The sequence below is a fragment of the Ambystoma mexicanum genome, chromosome 1q (assembly GCF_040938575.1).
Source record: "Ambystoma mexicanum isolate Mex_15411 chromosome 1q, UKY_AmexF1_1, whole genome shotgun sequence".
NCBI lineage: Eukaryota > Metazoa > Chordata > Amphibia > Caudata > Ambystomatidae > Ambystoma > Ambystoma mexicanum.
In genome coordinates, this window is record NC_090922.1 from 673,467,443 (window position 1) to 673,487,961 (window position 20,519).

Here is a 20,519-nt window from a genome sequence, read left to right on the forward strand (position 1 = left end):
TACCACTCACCTGTGGCCGCAAAGACTTCACAGGCAGTGATTACATTCTGCCTGTGAGGTACTTGGGGACGGAGGTATCACATAATCTGCACGACCATCAAGGTTTCAGAACACCCATCTCTGAAATTCTTGCAGAAATCGGCTGAATAAATGGCCTTTTCAGACATTTCCAGGAGATGGCCCTTCGGTACCTTGCTAATAGTAGCAAAAAGGCAGCTATCTTATTTCTACGTCCTATTGCCCCTCCCCCTTATGGGTAAAACCCCCCCACCAGACAGACTTTGGATGAGTATTCAAATTGTCCCCCTATTAAATCATTTGTTTTGGTAGTCACTTTGTGCCAGAAGTCATGTATTTTTGGGCACTCCCAAAACATGTGCCAGAACTCGGCCAATTCACATCGACACCTGAGGCATCCATGTTAGTTATCTGGGTTTATCATGTGTAGCATCGGGGGTGTCATGTAGACCTGATGTAAAATATTGAATTGTATCAATTTAATTGGGTGTTCCTAGACACCTTACTAATCCGTGAGCATAGTTTAGACCATACTTTATCTTCGATCACCTCTTCCATATCCCATTCCCACTTCTTTAACCTTTAAACGCGGAGGGTTTCACTATCTTGCAGTGCTATGTATAAGCATGATATTGGGTGTCTGTCAGTGTCTATGGTCCATATAGCATGAAAAATTGGGGTTGTTTGGGGTTCCTCCAGTGTAGACTTCGACTTGGTCGCTAGGACCTTCACTAGCCTTGCAAAATTCAGAAATTGCCCCTTGGGCATTTGAAATATCTTGGCCCACCCTGTGAAGTGCATCAGATTCCCGCTTTCAAATGGGTCTCCTGATGTCAAGCACCCTGCAGCAGTACATCTGGCATTGCGCTGATATCTTGGTGTCTGCCCTCAGGGGTGTGTCAGGACTGTAGCATTCACCTGTTCATAATTTTGTGCACATTCTTTTTCATACCTGATCAACCGCTTTATGCAGGTAAGCTTCCCACCTCTGTCCAGAGTGATTCCATCCCTGCATAGTATCTGTGGGGTTCTCCTATTAAAAATCAGCTCCATCATCTCTGATATCACACCTATTATCATGTTGGAGCTAAAATGCCAAGAAGTATAATTTTGAAGTCTAGGAGGGTGAGTTCCCCCCCCACCTCCATCTCCAAGGGCATTCTCTGGCCCATCCAAAATGTTGATATCTTGCTTTCTAGTGCTTTAAAAAGAGGGTGGTCTAATCATGTAGTGGATGTTGATGTATAGGTATAGAAACCGGAGTAGGGCGATCATTTTACAGATCATGGACAGAGAGTCTTTTCCAGCACACTATTCTGTCCTCCAAACTAGTTGTTGTCCTCCCCACAGTCAGCTTCACACCGTAATCCCACCTGCAGCAAGTCCTGTTGTTTCCCTCTAAGACTGCCCAAGGGAAAAAAAACACTGATTTCACAATATTAATCAGAAATCCTGACAGGTTTCATCACCTCCAACATTAGGGATATGCAGTCGTGTGTTCTGTACATAGAAAAGGCACCCTCTGCGTACAGTGAGATCGCATGCAGTTCCCCATCTATCAGTATGCCTGCATCTTTAAATTGTTCACAGAGAATATGTTCACAAGGGGCTCCAGGGCAAACAGGATGGGATCTAGGGGTGGCACCCTTGTCGTGTGATCCTCTTTCGTTGCCATCTGGATGAAACCTCCCTACCAGTCCGTACTCTTGCCAGTGGTTCCTGATATAGTAATCAGATCCACTTCATATTCAGACCTATGCCATCAATTTTCAAGACCTTGAAAAGGCAGTCCCATTCTAACAAGTCAAAGGCCTGGACTGCATCCGGGGAGCTACAGCCAGTTTTACCGTCACATCTTGCACCCTCTCTAACGTGTTGGAGCTTCCTCAGGTACACAGTCGTGTTCTTTCTCCACATGAAGCCACATTGATCTTGATGAACCAGATGTGAGGTTTCATTCAGTAGCCTATTGGCTATCGCTTTACCCAGTATTTTGGTGTCTAAATTTAACAAGGCGATTGGGAGATACGACTTGCATCGTCGTGGATTCTTCCCTGGCTTCAGGATTACCTCTATAATTGCCTCCCTCATGGGCAGCAGAGCCCCTGAAGAGCAGAGCCATAGACTCGCCGAAGTTTGTGAACCAGTATGTCTGAAAAGGTTTTATAAAATTCTGCCGTGAGGCCATACCCTCCCGGTGTTTTCGCAACCCCAAGAGAATCTATTGTGAGCTTAATCTCGCCTTCCGTTACTGGTTCCTCCATGGCTTTCGCAGCCGCCTCACTCAACACTGGTAAAGAAGCCTGTCCCAGTGCTGCAGTCAAATAGTCAGCATCCGCAGGACCCTAACATTTATATAGATTCTCATAATAGTCATGTAAGACTCTGCTTGTGCGCCCGGCTCGTGACTAAGCTACCATTTGAATACTCTATGCTTCTTCCCCTCCCAATAAGCCAAGCAAGGAGGTATCCCGCTTTATCTCCCTCCCAGTGGATTTTCTCTGTATATTGTGCATAGTCATGCTTCCCAGGCATTCCTGTGCTTCTTTTTGGAGGACACGTTCCCGCAGGAGTTCGGCCCACATAAGGTCCCCTTCGCCATCTCACCTTCTAACATCATCACCTGTTCTTCCACCACTTTCATAATTACCCTGATTCCCTGATGGTGACATTAAACTCTTCTCAAACTATTTCATAATCTTCCACTGAATCCTCATTAATGAAAATATTCTTCAGTGGCCTGACTGATTTCCCTCACGTAGATCTCGTCCCTTAACAACGACACCCTTAATCTCCAGCTGGGTATTACCCTGTTCATCTTCCCCCAGGTCATTATGGCCTTCAATGGAGCATGATCAGATACTGTTTTCCCCAAATATTCAACCTCTGTGATTTAAGAACTAGTCTCTTCCCACTCATATGTAATCAATTTGCGAGCGTGTATCATGTGGATGAGAGAAGAAAGAGTATCGCCTGGTGTCACCTTGTCGTTCTCGACAAAAATCAACTAAGTCTAGCACAGACGAGATTCGTTTGAGAAATTTGGAAGCAACATCACTTGAGGGTCCGATCGATATAACTAAGGGTTAAGTAGGCAGTTAAAATCCCCTCCCCATATCAGATCCCTGTGTCTGTGGCCCTCTATCATTTAGAAAGTATTTGTCATCAATTGTGATGAATCCCTAGATGTTGTCACTTCTCCCCAAGGGGGAGCCCCTTCCCATGAGGCCAGGCCGCTACCTGATAGTCCCCCTGGGGGTGGTTCACAGTAGGAGGATCTCATGGGGAGAGACTACCCCCTCTGGGAATAGGGATGGACATCTAGAGAGAACACAGTATGACCCCCCCCCCACCTCAACTTACACCTGTGGTACTCCCCTGTAAAATGCCCAACCACACCATGTACCTGTGTACTGCCTGTGACATAGATACACTGAGACGAAGAAGAGCCCAGACTACCCAAGTATAAGACTTGCATTACAAGGACTGGGATAAGGAGAAGGTGCAGAACTACAAGAATCACCATCAAAAGGTGGTGTGAGCATTCTAGTTTGCCACTACCAACATAAAAACAGAACATGGACTAGGGGCGTTTGTCAAACCATCCCTGGAGTAGCAGAGGACCAAGCCACGATTCGATGCAGGGTGAAGTAAGGGCTGCAGACCGGTACACTGTCAACCTTTACTTGGTCTGACGTGGAAAGACCTATGCAATGCCTGAAAGAACAGCCGGACTGGAGAAAGCAGAGGCCCTCAGTGGTCTAGAGCCGGCAAGAACGCTGGAGGAAGCCAGCAGCTGCAGAGCCGCCGACTGAAGGGATATGTGTATGAAGGCAGCGCAAAGCCTAAGAACGAGTCCCAGGACAGACTGGAGCCTGCTGAGACATTCCCTAAAGGTAGGGAAGAAATCGGGCCAGCTGGTAGGCACCAAAAGGAGTGTTGGCACTTAAGGGGAAGTACCAGAGAAACCCAACATGAGAATAGGGGTAGTAAAAGACCCACAAAAACCCACAAAGAAAGAGAAATATTGTGATTTGGAAAAGGGGAGGAACTCCTGAAGAGGGGACAGTACATAACCCCACAACTTGAGAGAGAGAGTGAGTCAGAAGGACTTTGTAAATTATCTCCTTCGTGACAGTACTTGGCAGGATAGTGAACCAGGTTTGTCCAATTAGCTGAATGGAGAAATGGGGGTCTGGGACCCATGAACTAAGAAGGCAAGTGAGAATGGCTCTCTTCTTCGTAGCAGTACTTGGCAAGCCAGAAGGCCCAGTGGGCTATACTGGGGAAACCTGGGTCAGGAATAATGTGTGTACATGAACTGTTCGAAAAGAAAGAAAAGTGTGAAACAAAGAGCACCAGGGGAAGGGACTCATTCCCCCTGGGTACTGCTAAGTTTGAAGTGACTGTGACACCAAGATACCAGGAGAAAGGGAGTAATTCTCCTGGTAGTGCTACATTTACAGAAAAAAGGACAATCTAACCAAGAGGCCAGGGGGAGGGAGTCATTCCCCCTGGTTATGTGTGAGAAACAGTGAAAGCCAGAGAATCTGCAAAAAAGGATCTAACCACAGAACATTGTAATGCAAGGAAAGGGAGACATTCCCAATAGGGTAAGAAAATGGACAATGTTTGTAATACAAAGTATTACAGGATTGACCGACCTTTGTCTGGGAAGTATTGGGACCAGGGGAAGGGAGTCACTCGCCCTTGGTTAAGAACTTGCAACCAGAACTGTGCTACTCACTCCAGGAGAAGGAAGTCCTTCTCCTGGACCAAGAACATTGATGCTATCTTCTAGTGTAGTTATAAGTATAAGGAACAGAGTTAGAGATTTTTATATATGATGGTGGACAAGGACATTCTGACAGACCCATTAGTGCTTTAGTTGAGGTAGCGAAACCCCTCATAGACATAGGGAAAGTTAGGTTTTCTGTTTATTTTCTTCTTAAATGAGTCTATAGCTACCACTGCCACCTGTGTGTCTCCTTCTTCTGCACCCTTACACAATGTTGGGTGCATATGAATTGGTTAAATATATCTCCCTCCCATCCAGCATCCCTAGAAGTACGAGCGTCCTCCCCTCCTTATCGCTCAAACTTTTAGTGATCTGTAAGGGGACCTCCCCTTGGCTATCCACGTCAGAACTCTTCTTGAATAGGAAGAGAACGTGGTGCCATATACTTCTCTACCCCACCTCGACTTAATCTTCTCAAGTCCTGCAGCAGTGAGATGTGTTTCCTGAAGCAATGCTATTTGGATCCCCCATCTCTTCAGATATCCCAAAATCTCCCGCCGCCTGTTAGCTCGCCCCATCCCTCGTACGCACCATGTTAGCACTGTAAAATGCCCCATACTGCTGTCAATGAGCCCCATCTCCTTTTCCACTTAACATTCCTCATCTCAGGTTTTGGTCTTGAGTTCTCTGAACAGGCTAGATCCATACCTTTTTTAACACCACCTCCCCTGCCCTTAAAACACCCCAACCCCCTCCAACTCCATAACAAAACTAACAGTCCAGTGCATACCCTTCAATGTGAGGGCACCCCAGTTCAATACCTACATGCTAGGTGCTCAGCAACTGTCGAACCACCATCTGGGGGGCTATGACACCCGCCTCTGCGACAGGGACCTGGGATCACAGTTTCCTTCTGCCTTAAATGTGAAAATAAACCAAGAATGTGGCAAGCGGTAGATTGTTGCGTGAAATGTTTCTCCTTCTCCTCCACACCCACCCGCTTACAAAGACATAGGTCTTTCTGCAATCCTATCTTTTGATCTTGCAGGATCAAGTCCCTGCACAACCCCACTCACTTCTATATAAAGGGCAAGGGATATTGTCTCTGTCGTCCGTATCCTCCATGGTTCCTTCGATTTCGTCTCCTGCCTTCTTCTCTCCCCGTGTCAGGTGTAGAGCTCCATTGTCCATCACAGTGATTCATTCAGTTTACGGCTGGTAGTTATCCACACTCCTTCTCCCGGATTTGGATGTCCTCTGGGTTTCTGGCGACCAGGAGAACTGGTACCTCGTTTCTTCGTAGAAGACCAACTGCCCTCCACTTCCCACCAGCCCCATGCTTCTTCTGGGGAATAGCAGAACCAGTGTCTGTCGCCTTGAATGATCTTCAGCCTGGCAAGATGTAGCAGCATGTATCATAGGCGGTTCTCCCTTAAGACCAGCTTTATTTCATCAAAGTTTTAGTTCAGTTTAGTTTAGTTTATTATTTGTATAGCGCGCCATACCCTGGAGTATCAGGGCGCAAACAGACAAGGATATGCTCAACTTAGTTACAGGTACATAGAAATCAGATGAAGGTACAGAGATGCGCTGAGCTTGGTTACAGATATGCTCGGCTAATTGCAAGTACAGGAAAAGGCAGGAAGTGTAGACATAGACATCAGCAATATTACAGCAAGCAGATATGAACAGGGAGAGATCAAGGACAGGGGAGCAAGGAGCATGCTCCTGTTAACGTAATATATAGTTATATACAGTAATGTACAATGTGACAAGTGGACTAGTTAGCTGTCGTTGGCTCTCAGCCACCTAGTGAGGTTTTGTCTAAATTTTGCGAAAGGCTGAGGTTCTCTGACGTCATGGGGGAGGGAGTTCCATAACTGTGCAGCCTTGACCGGGAAGCTATTTCCTCCTATAGTGGCAAGTTTGAAACGCGGGACTTGGAGGCAGTTTGCGTTGGCTATTCTGGTAGGTCTGGAAGAAGTCCTTTTACGTAATCTATCCATGAGGTAAGGTGGAGCTTTGTTGTTGATACATTTGTGGGTGAGGGAAGCGATTTTGAGATGAATTTTGTCTACGGTGGCGAGCCATTTGTATTCTCTTCTTGTAGAGGATATATGCTTGTTTCTATTAATCTTGAGTGCTGCTCTCAAAGCATTGTTCTGGAGCACTTGGATTTTGTGGATGGTCTGTTTATTAGCTCCAATGTAAAGTCCATTACAATAGTCTAATTTGAATAGTATCCAGGCTCTGGCAAGTGTAATGCAACTATCTGTGGAGAGGAATTGTTTGCTCGCTCTGATAAGTTTGCATGTATATGCTGTGGCAGAAGCTAGAGAGTTAACTTGTTTGGTAAAGTTCATGGTGGCGTCTAGGTAAAATCCTAAGGTTTTTACTTCATGAGCTACTTTTATGTTCCCATCAATAATGAAGTTGTCGTAATCAGGGCTGAGTTTGGATATGTAGGTAGTGGTGCCCAGGATGATAAGCTCAGTTTTATCATCGTTCAGGCATAGGCCGTGTGTGGCCATCCATGCCTGAACGATGCTATAGATCCTGTTCACTAGGGCCAGGTCCTTGGCGTAGTCTCCTGAGAGCGGGAGGAGGATCTGGGTATCGTCTGCGTAGTTAGTGTAGGCGATACCCAGATGATCCATTTCATCAAAGAGAGGCTTCGTGAAAACATTATAGAGGGTGGGTGACACACAAGACCCTTGTGGAACACCGCATGTTATGGGGATTGGATCTGCTGAGGCTGATGGAGCGAAGACTCTCATGGTCCGATTACTCAGGAATGACTTGATCCAAATTATGGCCTCTTTTGAAAAGTGGGCTGCCGAGTCGAGGTGACTACAGAGGACTGTGTGGTCCACTAAGTCGAATGCCGCTGATAGGTCCAGGAGGAGAAGTAGGGCCGCTTGGCCATTGTCTCTGCAATCGTCTATTTGGGCCTTAAGGTCTATTAACGCTGTCTCGGTCCCATGTTGCGGGCGGAATCCTGATTGACGGGTTCCAAGTAAGTGGTTAGACTCTAGGAAGCTTTGAATTTGCAAGTAAGCCACTTTATCTAAAATTTTTAGAAGAAAGGGCACAGTCGTGATGGGCCTGAAGTTAGTCGGAATGGCAGGGTCAAGGGTTTGCTTCTTTAGTAGTGGCAGTACCCAGGACTCTTTTAGGTTGATCGGTACTGAACCTGAGGTAAAGGAAGAGTTGATTAGTTTGGTTATAAATGGCGACAGTTCTCTCGCAGCATCCTTGATGAGTTGTGCTGGGCATTGGTCGCCTTTGCAGTTGGACGGTTTGAGTCCCAGGATGACCTTTTCTACCTCTATGGTCGATACCTTAGAGAAGCAGAATCGGGCTCCCAACTTGGGCTGTGGCGGTGGCCCTGAGCTCTGAGGGATGTGTGGTGTTAGTGATGCCTTCTTGATGGCAATTTTGGTTTGTAGGTTTGCTACTTTGTTTGTTAAAACAGGTTGTATGCTAGAGCACCATTTTTTATCCTTGGTGCAGTTTTCTTGGGGTACAACGGGTGTTTCCAATTCTTTCAGAATGCTGAACAGTTCTTTGACACTAGATTTTGAGTTGGATATTCTAGTATTGTAGGTTTCTTGTTTGGCTAATAGTATTTCTTTCTTGTATTGGGAGGAGGCTTTGGAGAGGTTGAGTTTATTTTTGACTGATGGGGAAAGTCTCCAAATAGTTTCAAGTTTTCTTTTGGCCAGCCTAAGATTTTTTAGGTGGGGCGTGATCCAAGAATTAAGGTGTTTTTTAGGTTTGCTGTTTCTTAGTTTGAGCGGGGCCATGTGATCCAGGGCTGAGGACATGGCTGCATTATAATGTTCGACTAACAGATTAGGGTCCATGCAGTCAGGTAGTGAGTTTAATTTAGGTATTATAACGGGCATCAGATTTTCTACTGTCATTAGTTTTTTATTTCTCGTTGGCAGAGGTGGGGCAAGTGAGGACGGGGCAGTGACCCGGTGGATTGTCACTGAGAATAATAGCAGGTGGTGGTCAGTCCAGATCTGCGGTACAGAATCCGTAATATTTACTTCGCAATTATGTTCTGCTATCCAATCAAGGATGCAACCTTTGTTGTGGGTGGGTAGTTCAACTTTTTGGGAGAATCCCAGCTCTTTCAAGGTCCGAGCAATCACTGACGATTGGGTGTCCTTATTGTCATTATAGCCTAGATTAAAGTCTCCTAGCACTATTGTTTGGGATGTATTTTTTTAGGTTATTGGATAGGGATGTCGAGATGTCCTCAGAGAAGGTTCCGATAGGACCTGGTGGTCTGTAGATGAGGATGATGTTTAGGGTTTGGGAGTTGGCGATGGCTATTTTGACCGTGAGGCATTCACAGGATTGCATATTGGTAGTAGTGATGATCCTCATGTCCAGGCTAGTTTTAGCTATGATTGCTAGACCTCCACCTCGGGAGGTAAGTCTGTCCGCACGTAGGATTGTATAGTTGTCTGGGACTGCTAGTGATAAGGCTGGGCCAGGCGCATCATGTAGCCAGGATTCTGAGATGGCCAAAAAGTCTAAGTTGTCTGTGGCAATGATATCTGAGATCTCTGTGGCGTGTGCGACTAGCGACCTGGTGTTTATAAGTGCACCTTTGAGATATGGTTTGTGGTCAGCTAAGTTAGGGCTGGTGGAGTTATGACTACCTTTAGTTGTCTGTTTGGAGTTATTTATTTTGGGTCTGTTGGGCTTAGGCTGTTTCCTAGTAGGTTCCGCAATACCCTTCAGGGGTAACTGTATTTTATTTCGGGATTTTGATAGTTCAGCCTTCTTGGCTGGTAGTTCATGCAGTTTGGACAGGCAAGCACGTAGTCTAAGGTTTCTGTCTGCAGTGTTGCATGGCCTTTGTAGGGTGGTGCTATCTGGATAGTGGGTCATTTTAAGTCCAGTATTGGGTTGTTGTGTGTTGAGCATGATATGGCAGGTGTAATGGGTGGAATAGGACGTGGTGCGAAGATTCAGGGTGTTAACTTTGGTGCTTATTTTAGGTGGTTGTATTCCTAATGTGATGAGGAGGACGATATACAATGGTAGCCAGGGTGACCTGTAGGCAAGACCCAGGGAGTACATGCTAAGTGACTTGATAATAATCCGATAGGAGTAGTTTAGATGGCAATTGAGGTGGCTAAGACTAGGCAGGCTAGATGCAACTATCAGGCTAGGTTCAGTTTCAGTAGCAATTTGAAAAGGCCAAGAACAGGCAGGCTAGATGCAGCTGTCATGCTAGGTACAGTGCCAAGGCACAAGGGCACAATGCAAGTCAAGTGTGGTCTATTACCGACCATGGGGCACAGTACAGGGCAAGTGTGGTCTATTAGTGACCATTTTGCCTCTTGTTATTGTACACACTTTGTGTAATCTGGAAATAACTTACCCAAAGCATTGGCAACTCGTATTGGGCCATTCTGTCTAGCCACCTGCAGGAGTGCATAGCTTTCCTGGTGATTAAAAATCCTAGCCACCACTGATTTGGGTCTGGCTCCAGGCCTGTGCGCGGGGACTCTGTGGGAGCACTCCACCATGAAACATCTGGAGACCTTTTGATCCCAGCTTATCCTGTAGCCACGTCTCCAGGAATAATCCATGGAGCCTCCTCTTCGCCCTCAGGAAGGCAGACTATATGTAAATTGTTTCTTCTCGAGCGACCTTCTGCGTCTACTGCACGTGCCTATAGGATCTTGGTTGTCTGCATCAGCAAGGAGACTTGTTTTTTGAGTGGCTGTACCTCCTCTTCAGTTGTATTAACTCTGAAGTCCATGGCTGTCTGCTTCTTAGCAGTTTTGTGTATATCTTCCCTTATTAGATTCAACTCCTCACTAATAGTGCCAATTTTCGACCCCAGGGCTGTCGGGAATTGAAAGGATTATACCCTCCAGATTGGCTGGGGAGTTAACTTCTTATGAGTGAAAAGTGCGTCATTGCCCCTTGGCAGCGCAACAAAAGTCATAAGTCTTCACTGCTCCGTCTCACTAGTTATACCCCAGGGCATTAAGTAGTATTGGCCGCAATGTAGCCAAGGGGGTTAAGTTGGACCGGTATCCGATATTCCACAATGTCGGTGCACTCCAAACTTTACCACTCTCAATAGTCCTATTGTTGTTGGGCGTTGTTACTGGGATCTCTCATTTATCGGGCCACAGAGCTTCCTTATGTTTCCCTTTATACGCTACTAGCTCCTGGCCTGCTCAATGTCACCATTTACAATGCCCGGCCCACGCTGCCTACTCTGACAAAGCACTCGTAAGCACGACCCCCTTCACACCGAGGTGGCACTCACTGTGCCAGTCGAGTCGCATACTTTCTTACCGACAGAGGTCGAGTGTCCGGGCCCGTCGCACCACCTCATCCCCACAGCAGTTCACAATCAGGAGCATTGAGCAGTTGCCATCTTGCCGTCGGCTACCCTGGCCCTCATTTCGGGTCTTTCAGAACAGGAGCGCCGATCAAGGGAAATCACCACCAGACGAAGGAGATCTTTGGGTGCCTGGGATGTTTCCCTTTCTGAATAACATCTGAGTCAGCAATCCTGCGTTGCCGACAGGATAATGCAGGATCTTAACGGGCGAGTGTGGGAGCCTTGGGAGATTAAGTCTAGATCTGCTGCGTGTCGGCCAAGCCCCCCCCACCACTGCATATGAATAATACATATCTTTCCCTATTGAGGATATTCCCAGCCTATATAAACAACTAAGGTGCTAGTCAGTCATCAGACAGTTTCCCAAAAAAAAGTCTGCTCTCCAAAAACTAGTGCTACATGACCCTACCACTATTCTAACCAACTAAATGAAGCCAGGAGAATGATTCCGTTCTCCTGACTGGCTCTTCTAAAAGAGATTCTTCTTCACTCCAAAGTTCTTTTAGTAGGCTATTATTTTTTAAATAGTCTCTTGTCACCTTCTGTATCAGTTTTTATAATTCTTCAGTAGGTTTTTGGGGCTACTCTTGCTCTCGACAATGTTCAATTGATCCCCTTTTTTTCCTGTTCCTTATCCTTTGAACCAGGCTGCTATGCCTTTTGAATTGTTCTGGAATATAATTTCTTAGCTGGGTATAGGGCTTCTTGGCGATTAATATTCTCCCTCTCTTGAGGTGGCTTACATAGCGTTTCTGCTTTATGGGCTCTACTGGCCTTTATTTTATTTGTTTGTTTTTTTTAAGTATTTTATTGGCATTTATATAAATACAACGCAACCATCAAATGGTAACACAACAAACAAACTAAGTCAAATTAACTAATTAACTACCACAGTCTTCGTAGTTCAATACATTGTTCGGAATTGTGGCGGGGGGAGAGGGGCTGGTGTGCGGCACACCCAAGGTCACGGGGGCTTGGTTATCAGGTTGACCATTCTTGGGCGTAGGTCACAAGCAAGTCTCTAGTAGGGGTGAAAGCTCAGGGGGGTTTGTGGTTGCAGGCGAATTGGATGTCGCGCACCGGGGCCTTCCATGAGTCTAGGGCGTCGTTGGAGTCATCATCGTTTGAGCGGATTCCATCCTGCCAGGCCCTGGTCTCTGCCTGCGTCCACTTTTCCAGGTCCTTAAGCCAACGTCCGTGCCTTGGGCCCCTTGGGGATTTCCATGCCATTGCTATGGACCTTTTTGCAAGGATGCAGGCTAGGTCCATTAGTTTGACCAGGTGTTTGTATTTGCTAAGTCTGGGATGGGCTCCCAGTAGGCATTCCTTTGGGTTCCACTCATATCTCGTGAGTCCCGCTTCGGTGCAGGTACGTTCCACCATGGACCAGAAATTCGCTGTTTTGGTGCAGGTCCAAAACATATGGATCATGTCCGCTTTGTCGTTTCTGCACCAGGGGCAGTTCGGCGGTGCATGTTTGTTGAAGGTGGCAACTCTTAGTGGGGTCATGTATGTCCTGTATAGCACGTTCAATTGAACTTGTTTAAATCTAATGTTCCTCGACACCTCTTTGGGGTATAGTAGTATCCGCTCCCATTCACTGTCAGTTAGCGTGGTCCCTAATTCGGATTCCCATTTTTGTCTCGGGGACACGCTTTTCGGGTTGGGTCTGTCATTTAGTTTGGTGTACAAGCGGGAGACCGGTTTCCAACCATCTGCTAAATCGTACATCTCCTGGAGGAGGGGGTCCGGTGGGGGTTCTTCTGGCCAGACAGACCACTGTGCCTTTGCTGTCCACTCGAGGCGGTGGTACCACAGGAACTGGGTGTTCGGGATGCCTTCATTGGCTTGTAACGATTCGAGTTCTCTGAACGTGCCGTCTTCAAACAGATCTCCCCATTTATAGATTCCGGCTCTCTCCCATTTCCTAGCTGTCGCTAAGTCTGCCTGAGTTTTGCACACATCCGCCAGGATGGGAGTATTGGGATTGTAAGGGTGTTTCAGTTGTCGAAGGAAGCCAATTCTGGCCCATACCTGCCTGCCCAGGTACAATCATGGGGACTCCAGAAGTTTGTTTCGTCGGGTTCCAAAGCATTTCTTTAGGGAACAGCTTGGGAGTCGGATGTCGCAGGAGCCCTACTTCTGCTGACAGGTCGTCAGAGAGCCATTTCGTTGTGTGGCTGAGCTGCGCGGCTAGGTAGTACCTTTGTAGATCGGGTAGTTGTATCCCACCTTCTTTGTACGGGAGCGTGAGTGTGGGCAGGGAGATCTTGTGTCTGTACGACCCCCATGTGAAGTCCTTGATTAGAGAGTCTAGTTTTTTGAAGAAGGGAGGTCTGATGTAGAAGCATACATTCGTGAAGTGGTATAGGAAACGGGGGAGAACTATCATCTTGACTATTGCCGCTCTACCCATTACTGCCAGTGGTAACTTCGACCAGAAGTTCATAGATTTGCGGAGGGCTCTTACTGCTTTTTCTGTGTTGTGTTCGTGCGTGAGCGCTGGGGTATGACACACCTCGATTCCCAGGTATTTAAACTGCTCTGGTAGCCATTGTATCCCGACATCTGGGAGGTCGGGCTTATCCAGACTCCTGAGTCTGGCCAGTGGGAACGCACACGACTTTAGTTTGCTAGATGTTATTCCAGAGTATCGGGCATAGTTGTCGAGGATGTCCAACGCGACTTGTGCATTGAGCTGGGGGTTATTCAGGTACAGGAGGACGTCGTCCGCATACATGGATATTATGGCGTGATCACTGCCCAGTCCAATGCCCGCGTCGAAGTGTTGTGTCCTGAAATAGGCAGCCGCTGGCTCCAGGCCCAGTATGTATAACATTGGGGATAGCGGCATCCTTGCCGCGTGCCCCGCTGTATCGGCCAGGCTTCGGACAACGTCTTCACTCTCGCTGTTGGTGTGTTATACAATACCACGACCCACTTTACAAAGCTCTGGCCAAAGCCGAATTCTTTTAGCACTTCGATCAGCCACTCCCAGTAGATGGAATCGAAGGCTTTTATGGCATCCAAGGAGAGTACTGCTAGGTCCTCGTCCCGATCATAGGTCTCTGCCATGATATGTTGGAGCCTCCTCAGGTTTGCGGTGGTGTTGCGTCCTGGCACAAAACCGTTCTGGTCCTCATGAATCAGGGTTCCAATCACCCTCGCCAGCCTCTTAGCCAGGATTGTGGTCAGGATCTTGCAGTCGTAGTTTAGCATGGCAATTGGGCGGTATGATTCACAGTTGTTGGCGGGTTTGTTGGGTTTGAGTATAGGGATGATAATTGTCTCTTTCATGGAGTTGGGTAAGTTTCCGTTTTCGTATGCCTCCATATACACCTTGTGGAGTGTCGGAGCAAGGGTCGCTTCGTACGCTTTGTAAAATTCAGGCGGGAGCCCATCGCTCCCGGGGGTTTTGCAGGTGGTCAGCGATTTAATCGCGTCCGTCACGTCCTCTATAGTGATTTCCGCGTCCAGTAACTCTCTTTGGGCCTCCGTCAGTCTTGGGAGCTCAATCTCAGCCAGTGTGGCCTTTATGTCGTCCACTGGTATTTTGGTGTCGTGGGCGTACAATCTGGAGTAGAAGGCCGCAAAAGCTGAGTTAATGTCTCGCTGCGTCCGGTGAGTAATCCCCCTTTCATCGGTTATTTCAGTTGGGAGGTGTCTTGGGAACTCGCGTTTACATAGCCAGGCCAACATTCTACCAGGCTTATCCGCTTCTTTGTGAGCTCTGGCTATGTAGGTCGTGTAGTCAAATTTGGATAGTCTGTTCCAGGCCAAAAGGCACTCCTCCCGGGTTTGCTTCAGTTCTATTTCGGCGTCCGGCATGATACTGATTTCGGATTCCAGGTGGGTGATCTTGTTCTCCAGTTCCTCCAGTTCCAGTCTCAGGTGCTTACGAATACCACCGGCACCTGATATAACTTCACCCCTTGTTACAACCTTCATGGCCTCCCATAGTGTGCCCCAGCTTGACACTGAGCCTGTGTTAATGTCTAGGTATTCCTCAAGTTTGGTGCCAAGTTCCTCCCTAAATGCGTGGTCTGTGAGTGCTGCGGGTGGCATTCTCCATAGCGGGATAGGCGGTCTGGGTCCTCTAGGGGCCCATTGCATGATCAGCGGTGAGTGATCGGATATGGTTTTGCCTAGGTAGAGTGTGTCGTCCACTTGTTGAGCCAGCTCGCGATCTATGAACAGATAATCTATTCTCGTGTGGACCTTGTGCGGGGCAGAATAATAGGAGTAGCACCTCTCGGTGCGGTGTTGTTCCCTCCAGATGTCCACCAGGTCGAGCTGTTCTATTGCAGTGTTTAGCGCATTGGATGCAGGGCTATTTGAGAGACGGGGGGTCTGATCTGTCCACAGCACCGTTCCTGATGGAGTTGAAGTCGCCACCCCATATGAAAGCACTCTCTCTCAGAGGAATCATTTTGGCACTGAGCGTTGCGAGGTGTGAGGGTATTCCGTGTTGCGGAAAGTATGAGTTCACCAGGCAGATTGGCGTGGATTCAATGGTACCCCATAATATTAGGTATCTGCCCTCTTTATCGGCTTCATAGCCCAGTATGTGGAAGAGGACAGTCCGGCTCACCCACGTAAACACTCCTCTGGCGAATTTGGAGTATGGCGCCCCTTTCACTATACCTCCCCATCTATCGGATAATTTGGCTGTGGTTTCTTCCGTGAGGTGGGTTTCCTGAAGCATCGCTATTGACACCTTTTTCCTACGCAGGTAGGAGTGGATCCGGTTCCTTCTCAGGTACGTGCCCATGCCCCTCACATTCCACGTCATCACCTTAAGTTGGAGTGCCATTGGGCTTGTGTCTTGGTTTCATCTTCCCTGTCGCCCCTGTCTCCAGGTGGTGCGGCTTTCCCTCTGGGTTCTGGTGTTTTCTCTTCCGCCGCCGCCAAGGGCCTCCGGCCCCATGTTTCCGCTCCGCTGATATTCTGAGGACTGTGGTGTGAACAAAAACAATTAACAAAACTAACTGGTGCGCCCAGCAACGACAAGGTCTTGCTGGTTCTCAGGCGCTCTCGTACCGTCAGGACCCATCCGGGTGTCGGGCACGAGGGAGGTCGGTCAGGCAACTGGCCTGTCCTGTACTGTTCGTGGGGGGTGGGGCCCTGTGCCTGGCGTGGGCCGAGCGAGGGACGCATCATCATTGCTAACTGTTGGGTGATTTTACCTTCTCTTAGGTCATTTGCCTTACGTCCGAGTTGGGTTTATGAGTCACGGCATCTTCGATGTCTCAGGCACGGAGGGTTCTTCAATTTTCAGTGGGTTGAGGGTCTTTATCTGCAGCTAGATTGTTGTCTTCTAGCCACATGTTTGCGGCTGCCGGGGATTCCAAGAAGATCGCCCTGCCCTTGTGGATCACTTTCAGTCTGGAGGGGCATAGCAACATATACTTCAGGTTCAGTTGCCTGAGTCGGGCTTTAATCGGCACAAATGAGTTCCTCTCCCGTTGGACTTTCGGGGTGTAATCGGGGTAGATCGTGATCTTCGAGCTACCGCGTTCAATGGGGCCCTCCTCTCTGGAGTGCCGGAGGATGATCTCTCTATCCTGGAAGTTGAGAAGTTTAGCAATTATAGGGCGAGGGTGTGAGCCCGGCGGGGGTCTCTTCTGAAGTGATCTGTCCGCCCTTTCAATCGAAAATCCTTGCGTCAGCTTTCCAGCGCCCACCTCCTGTTGTATCAGGGATTCTATATAGGCCGTTGGGTTCGGGCCCTCACTTCCCTCCGGTACCCCCAGTATTCTGATGTTGGCGCGTCTGGCTCGGCCCTCGGCCTCCTCAGCCCTGGCCTCGAGTGTGAGCACCTTCCGTTCTAAGTCCAGCACCTTAGCTTTCAGCTCCGTTGTATCGCCCGACGTCTCCTTTATGGTTGATTCGGCGGAGGTTACTCTTTCTGTGAGGTTGCGGGCATCCTGGCGCATGAGTTGTAGCTTGGATTTGAACTCCCCGATTCTGGAATCTATGAATGAGCGCAGTGATGCAATTGCCTCCAGCACTTGAGCTTGATTTTCGGGAGAGTCTGCCGGTTTTGCTCGGGGAGGTTCGGAGTGGAAGCGCATGGCTGCGGAGGAGTTTTTACTTTAGCGGACACATACGTGTCCATGGTGCTTGCCTTCGTCTTGTTCCTGGCCGCCATGGTGAGAGGCGCCACTCGGTCGTGTGGAGGTGAATGACGGCGGGCGAGATTGGGGAGCTTATGGTTCCGGAAGCAGGGTGGTCCAGTTTGCACAGAGTCAGTGATCAAGTTCTCGGAGGAATATACAATGGCACATGTTCAATTGGTTTATGCCCTCGCCCAGCGCTCTCCTCACCTCCACCTTCTTCTGCTGTCGATGGCAGGGCTCCCCGCACCGGGGGGTCGGCGCAGCCTCTCTCGGTGCCGTAGTCCAGGGCACGGGCCTGGCTCCCCGGTCGGGAGCTCCCGGTTGGCTCCCCACAGCAGAGGTTCGGACCCGGGTGAAGGTGGAGGCTCTTCTCCCCCGATTCAGTCGCAGCAGCAGTTTATAAGTCGGTTTCGCTGCAAAGGCGGCTGGCGTTCAACTGCGACATCAGCTTCGAAAGATGGCGGCCGCCATCTTGGGTCCCGCCAGGGGGGGGGGGGCCTTTATCGGGAAGAATCCGTGGGTTTGGAGGTCCGAGTCCAGGGGAAGACCACAGTAACGTGTCCGGGGTCGGTTCCCCTTCCCTCGGAACCGGTTCTTTCCGTCTCGGGTGCAATTTTAGGCAGGCAAAAGGATCAGGATACGGCGCCTCGGCCGGAGCACGGCGACTCAGCTTCCACTCGCCATGAGCTCCAGGCCACGCCCCCTCTACTGGCCTTTATGTTGCACTCCTAGGATTCTCTTTCTGATATTCTATACTCTGCACTTCTTGCTTTATGGGATATGCTCCCTTCTTCCCTGGGTATTTGTATCCGTGGCTTAATGGTCTCCTATAGGTTTATTCTTGATTCTTTCTCACATTGTTACAATTCAAGTTTATCATGTTTCTAGTCCATATCTCATAAATTTCAGTGGAACTAGTTTTTCCAGATGTATAATGATTCCCCTGTGACTTCCTGGTTCTTCCATTTTCCCCATTACCTCTGGGTTGGCAGGGAAACGTCCCCGGAACCGGTACTCACTTGGGTTCTCCTCTTTGCCTCTGGTTCGCTTTCTCTTGAACACTGCCCACGTCCCGCTCTTGGTCTCCTTCTCTGTGGCCAGCTATGGCTGCGGGCAACTGGACTCCTTTGTTCGCTCAAGGTGGTGGTTTTGGTTACGTTGGACGGGCACACTGCCCACCAGGAAGTGGTTGTGGCCACGCCACCAGCAGGACTAGGATTCCCGTCTCCTCAGCTCTCCATTTCCAGTGAACGCTCAGCCTCTGGCATTTCACTCTCACGTCCAGACCACTTCTGAACATTGCAGACTCCGCGGCTCTTATTGGCTCCACCTCCCTCAGCTGTTGTGCAGCTTCCCCTGCTTACACTCTCTCTCGGCTTTGCCTCTCCCCGGCATCTCCAGCTTTTGTAGTCTACTCGTCTCAGTTAAATGGAGTTTTCTCCTTAAAGAGACCGACAGATTCTCCTTCTTGTTCCTGATGACATATTGTGGCCTTGTCTTCAGGCAAATCTCTGGATTTCATACTGTTCTTTATTTCGATAGTCCCATATATGCCATCAAAGTGAATGGCTTAGGGAGCTCCTCACAGAACGGGAGTCCTTGTCCCCAAAGGGGGAATCTCTCCCAGTGAGGTCCCACTTGCCTCAACCCCTATGGAGGGTGTAGCGGAGTGGGCTCACCTCCCTAGCCTTAGAGGGTGGGAGGGAGAGGGGGCTACCTCTTGGGGAGAAGGGATGAATTGCATGCATTAGTCGCAATACTGAAATGCATTTTTCCTTGCTGCTAGGAAATGTTTTATTGAGGGGTTAGTCAATTTAGGGGACAATGAGTTTCCTCAAGTTTTTCATGTAATCCCACCTGAGTTTTGAGGACTTACTAGCTCATCTACTGCCACAAACCCCCATTTATCTGGATGCTGCTAAATGGCCTATGACTTGGTGTCAGCTTTGCAATACAATCATTTGTAGTGTGGAAGGTGTCAATGCAAGCAAACCTGTTGTTTTTAAATTGTTTCCATAGGCTCCCATGAATACCTTTTCTCTTGCCCCTAGCTCTGTTTCTGGAGCAAATGCATAGGTGTTTGCAGGCTCATTCTCCCCATTCTAGACCTGAAGACTTTATGGGACTCTGAAATGCAACCTTTTAAGATAGCTAGGCAACAGTAGCTAAGGCCATGAGATTGTAAAGGGGTGTTGTATATGCAGCTACTAAGAGGGCCCCAGTTTCCACAACAACCCAGGAATCCTTAAATTGTTTGCTTGAATGGCCTAATGACTGCAGCAATGTCAGGGCTGTGTCCTCAGCAGAGAATTTGCCTACTGAAAGCCACCCTAACTTGAAGTGTCTGCAGGGTCACCCTTGTATCCATACTATAGATCTAGCCATTGAGGGCTGAGGCTCCCTACATTGCTGCTCTTGGGGCACACTGGTGTTTATATTGCTGGCTTGCAGCCGGCAGTCTTCCTTCCCTGCTTCTAGGTGCTGTGAGGTGTCCGTACTGTGGTTTTAAGCACTACACAAAACACTAACATTGTTGACTTTCAATCTAGGGCCACACTTATTTATTTTATTAACTCTGTCCATTGCAATCCATTGCCTTTGGTTTGGTATTTGTACTCATGTTGTCCTCCTGGGTGCTATACAATAGCACACATATTGGAACTCCAGTTAATGGTGATTTTGGGGTATTGGTACTGCCTTGTGCTGTGCTTCAGGGGCTATACCTTATGGCACATATAGCAGCTCAAAGGTACAGGTGATTGTGGGTTATAGGTACTCTGCAGTGCTATTGGGTGCTACAGCATAGGGCACCATACAGCCGTTGTACATTTGGGAGCTGTGGTGGGGTATTTTTACTGCCATGTTCCTCTGGGTGCCATGCCATAGGGCACTCCTTTGCAATGCTTCCCTTCCTTTCTTGATAGTTATTTAAGTGCAGTCATCTGTTGTACAACGCACCCTGGGTGGGCCTACCTTATGGTCCAGCCTGGCAGCGGGGACCTATCGGTCTGGGATCGGATCTGGTACAAGTTTAAACCCAGTCTTTGATTGGGCGGCGGCTTGAGCACACTTCAGACACATCATACATCCAAAGAAACACAGGACACTGAAACCTCCTTGCAATCAACATCACTCACCCCCTCGCTTCTACATTTCAGGAAGGAGCTCATGACCCTCCTCTTCAAGGACTGGTTCCTCCCTAATACCTAGATCCACACACTGTTCACTTCCCACCCCACCCGAGACTGGATCTGATCCC

General features: G+C 48.5%; 1 protein-coding gene across 3 annotated transcripts in view; it reads left to right on the forward strand.

Annotated features, from left to right (window-relative positions):
- Positions 1 to 20,519, forward strand: part of TLCD4 (TLC domain containing 4) — a 455,240-nt gene that overhangs the window by 420,950 nt on the left and 13,771 nt on the right. The gene's annotated exons all lie outside the window — the stretch shown is intronic.